Source organism: Panicum virgatum, chromosome 7K (genome assembly GCF_016808335.1).
Source record: "Panicum virgatum strain AP13 chromosome 7K, P.virgatum_v5, whole genome shotgun sequence".
Taxonomy (NCBI): Eukaryota; Viridiplantae; Streptophyta; class Magnoliopsida; order Poales; family Poaceae; genus Panicum; species Panicum virgatum.
This window is the reverse complement of record NC_053142.1, coordinates 15,300,447-15,305,656: the sequence shown is the minus strand read 5'-3', so window position 1 is coordinate 15,305,656 and position 5,210 is coordinate 15,300,447.

The following is a 5,210-nucleotide window of genomic DNA, read 5'->3' as shown; positions in this document are numbered from 1 at the left end:
GTTGCATTTTGGTTAGTTGTGCTAGGTTGCTGCGCTATAACACACTCTGGTCCTTTTTAATTAATTTGATTAATGGTTTACTTGAACTTAATTCTGAGAGTGGCACTCTGTGTGGCTTGAGTGGCTCACGTCTCGTTAAAATTGGCTTTTGTTAGAAACATGGTTTAGGGGGCCAGCACGGTGCTTAGTGCTTGGTTGGCCACTCTCCATAAGGACCGGTTCATAGAGTGACAACCTGGGACAACAGCGCTACCACAAGGCTAGAATGGGATAGACTTGGCGTAATAATTAGATCTTTTTGGTTTGGAGTAACTTACCTGCGGGGCAAGAGTAGCAAGCTTCAATGGTCCCTGCTCCTCCGGCTTGGTCTGTGCTACGTGCTTGTACCCCTGGAGGTGGGCCCCATCGTCGCCGACCTAACTCTCGCGGTTACGCCTTACCAACGAGATTCTTTTTAAAGGCCTCGTAGTGAGTCGCTGGCCATCTCACCTAAGGAAGTGTGATGAACAACTGGCGTAGCTCACGACTTGTGGGTAAAGATGTGCAACCTCTGCAGAGTGTAAAACTGGTATACTAGCCGTGCTCACGGTTATGAGCGGCCCAGATCCTCCTTTTGATTAGTGAAGTTATCTCCTTCCGACGAGGGAGGTGCTTCTCGGGGTTATCTTGGTGGCTTGGTCGTGGTTTGGTTTTCAGTAGTAGTATGATTAAATCTGATTAATTACTATGTAACTGGGTTAATGGTAATTCATCAACTCGTAGTAAATAGCTTTAATAAAATTTTGCCAACACTTAAAAGCTAATGCAGTTGAGTCAGCCAGCCTAGAGCCTCATAGTTTGTGCTATACTTGTTGAGTACAAGTTGTGTACTCACTCTTGCCTCTTCTCTACTTTTTCCTCTTGGCTACGCTACTGCTGCTCAGTTCCTGCCGACACGAGGGAGTTTGTCCAGCGCTACCAGGACTACGAGGACTTCTAGGTGTTCGTCTCCCAGTCGACGTCCCTGTGGCGTCCTGCTTCAGCTTCGGAGAGCTTTATTCGTATTTTGTACTTCGCTTCCGCTGTATCAGACTTTTATGTCATTATTGTAATAAATAACATTCGTATTCACTTTATTATGTCTTTTTACGTGATATGTGCTATGATATACTGTTCATTCTGTTGTATATACGTGTGACTTGATCCTGGCACGTATATGATTGCTCGGTTTATGTTCTTTTATAAACCGGGTGTTACAGAGTGGTATCAGAGCCATATCGACTGTAGGACGAAGCCTAGATAGAACTGGTCGAGTTTTAGGACTTCTTCTCACCAATCCTTGACTGCTGAAATTATTTTACTATTATACCCCTTGACTTCTTTGACTTTTACCCTTCTTGCCTTGATTTCTCTCTCTGAAGAATAGTTCTCGTAGATTTGGCCTGAATCAGTCATCTGACCACCATGAGTTAGCTAGGTGACTTTTTTTAAAATAATACGATAGCACGTTCCGCGACACGTTGTGTTAGTCGAGTCGTATGTTAAACTCGGCTAAGTTGTGAAAATTGTCTGCTTGTTATTATGCTTCATGCTTGTTCTGGATTTTTGAATGATTGCATAGCTTAGTAGTTTAAAGTTGTTTAAAGAAAATCACTCTTATGTTAAAGTAACTAATTAATAAAATGAGTTAGATCGTTGGGGGGTAAAATAATCCACTCTAACCTCTCTACCTTATCATGCCTTGAGTTTCCCCGGTCTTGTTTGTTGAGAAGAAGGATAATACGAAGAAGGTATGATATCCATGGATTCACTGGAAAGGACGTCACCGATGGGGACGTCGGTTTCTGTAAGGGGGTAGGGATGTGACACCCCGGCCTATATTTAGTACAAGAGAAGTTGAAAATCTCTCAGATGAAACAGAAGAGTTATGCTCTAGTTCCTTTTTCCCAGATTTATGTGACATTTATCTGGAGTTATCAGCAGTAATGCCTGTGCAGTGTTGTCTAAATGGGATAGAACCTTAAATAATGGAGTTTTCTCTCTTCCTTGACCTTACCAATATGTATTTTCCTTTTATCCCAGCTCAGATGTCGGCAGAACAAAAAGACCTTGGAGTCAGTGCAATGGGTGATGGTGAGAAAGCTTGCCCGTGTTGTCAATTCTATGGCGTTCCTTGTCGTCAAGCTCGTGCGACTGAAGATGAAGCTACAATTAGGAGGAACCAGAGGTTGTTCTCCGGTACAAAGAGAAAGAGGTCTCATCAAGAGCAGCTGGTAGAGAATTCCTTTTTCCTCGATAATCCATCGGTCGATGAGCTACAGACCATCCAGAAGAGAAAGGATCATGAATGCTCTAGAGATACACAGGTCAGGAACCAAGCACTCTATGATTATGTTGATGGGTTGACTATCACTATGAATATGATCCAGCCACGCGGTCACAAGGAGTCCAAAGAGCAAGCAGCAGAAATAATGCAAGATGTGAAGATAAGTTCACAGGGAGGTCAACGAAGTAGCGCCATTCACCGCCACCGCATGTGCTACAAATGCGGGCAGAAAGGTCATTATGCTAAAAGTTGTCCAGCACCTCAGGCTCCACGGCAGGCAGGACAGCAGGGGCGCCCAGCCCAACCCAGGGCGCCACGACAGGGGAAGGTGAACCACGTGACGGTCGAGTCAGCGGCCGAGGCTCCTAATGTGATTATTGGTACATTCATGGTCAACTCTTATCTAGCTACGGTGCTCTTCGATACCGGTGCTACTCATTCTTTCATTTCCAAGTCATTTGCCGAGCAGCATCGTATTCCAGTTTCGTGTCTGAGGTCAGCTATGGTAGTTACCTCACCTGGGGGCCAGATACATACATGTTCTATCTGCTCCAGAGTTAGTATTGTCATAAAGGGGGCAGAATTCCGCACTGGTTTAACCGTCATTGATTCCTCAGAGATAGATGTGATTTTGGGCATGGAGACCCTTACCAGATGGGGAGTCCGTATTGATTGTGCTCAGCAGACAGTTCACTTGTCAGCATCTGATGGCCAAGAGATGACAGTCAGTGCTACAGAGCCTTATGGTTTTCTTCATCAGATGGAGGCTAGACCCACGGATGATATTCGCGTAGCTGAATGCCCGGATGTCTTTCCGGAAAACTTGTCAGAAGAAGGAAGAGAAGTTGATGAAGACCTATCCTGATCTCTTTGCTAGCCAGCCCAGAATCTCGGGACGAGATTCCTGTAAGGGGGTAGGATTTGTAACACCCTAACTTAATTTTCCTAGTTAATAATAAAATTAATTGGTTTTATTTAATTTTCTAGGATTTAATTGGCTTAGTTTGCATTTAATCTAATTTTGTTGCATAAGTAAAAAAAAAATTATTTTAGGGTCAACATGTTTGTGCATCATGCTGGAGCATTGTTTTAATTGTTTGAGGGCTAGAGTGAATTCAAATTTATTTGAATTCTTTTGGCTTGAATTGAGTTAGAATTAGAATAGAAGGAGTGTGAAAAGAAACCCAAACCAACCCAAAACCCACACCAACCCAGCCCAAAACTCCGCTAGCAGCCCAGCCCGGCCTGCTCTTTCCTCTGGCCCAAAACCCCAACCTAAGATCCAGCCCAGGGCCCCACTCCTCCTTTCTCCCGCACGGCCCGTTCAAGCCGTCCGGCCCAGCACTCCCCTCGGGCCGACCCAACTCACCCACCCCGCGGCCCAGCTACCGCACTCGCCCCGAACCAGTGCAGCGGCCCAGCGTGCGCCCCCAGCAGACCGCCCGGCCCAGCTCGGCCTGCAGCCGCTTCCACTCGCCCGCGCGTGCGCGTGCACCCGCTGCACAGTAGGCCCCGCTTGTCAGCCCCCTTTCCCGCAGCGCACGCATCTCCGTCTCACTGCAGCGCCGGTCCCACCTGTCATCTTCCACCTCCGGCGCTCCCGCAACGCCCCTACCGAGATCTCCGGCCGAAATCACCGCGACCTTCCTTCCCGAGCCGGACCCCGAGATCTCCGGCCGTCCTCTTTAAACCGCCCGCGGCCCCCCCCTGCACCTCCATCCACCCACAGCCCTAGCCGCGGCCGCCGCTCTGCCTCACCGGCGTAGGAGCTCTGCGCCACCACGAACCTGCCCTTCCGCTGCGTCTCGAGCCGCCAGGACCCTCGCACCCGTTCCGCCTCGACGTCTGGAGTCCTCCCCAGTCCACCATCATCGACTACGGCACCGGAAGCGGCCAAATTCGAGCCCGGACGCCATCTTGGGTAAGACCGCCGCCGTCGCAATTTCACGCCGTTGGCGCGGTTCAGACCATCATGACACCTTGGTTTGCTCCGCAGACTCGCCGCGGGTGAATCCGTGCCGTTCAGAAGCCCGGAGACGCCCTCCTCCAACCCCTCCTCGAGTACCGCCCGTGCGCCGCCGCCGGACCCCATCGCCGTCCTTCCAGCGCCACGGTTCCGTCGCTCCGAGTCTCTGGTGAGCCTTCCAGTGCCCCGCTCGCGCTCGTGTCGTAGCCCTAGACTGAAGTCGGGCCGTAGCGGCCGCTGTCGGTTCGACACGCCTCGCCGGGCCGCCGCTGAACTGGCAAGTCGTGGCGCGCCCCCACTTTTTCCCCTGCGCCGAAGCCCCGTGTAGTGCTCAGTAGCTTCTTAGCGTCCCCCACAAACTCCCTGCCCAGTTAGTGTCCAGGATCTACCCCGGCGACGACTGGACGTGTGAGCGCCGGCGACCGGAGCCGCTTTTGCCGTTGCGCCACACGCTCAGACCCTTCTCTTGCTCTCCCAAGCACCCAGTTGCTTTCGGCGCCACGCGCACTCCCTCCTAGGCCAAGCCCCGCTCGATTCGACCCCCGGACGGCCAATTTTGGCCAAGTCCGGCGAGGCCCAGCGCGGCGCCGCCGTAGAAGCTCGTCGGCGCGACCCAGCGCCGCCACCACACGCGCCAAGCCATCCTGGCCGCAGGATCCAGATCGGGCGGGCCAAGTTAACCCGGGCCCGGAGTCAAACCAGTTAAGTAACGGTCAGCGCTGCTGCTTTTTCGTTTAGGTCCCTCAGCTTCTTAAGAATCAACCCGCGGTTCTGGTAGCTCAAAAACAATTAGAATTAGGTCCTGATTTTAACACCCGGACCCCTGAGTTTTTCCCTATTAGAACCCGCCGTCCAGCCCTTGCCTTTTTGCGAGTTAGACCCCAGAGTTTTAGTTTATTTACGTTTAGGCCCTCGGTTTTAGCAGAAAAACCCCTGGAA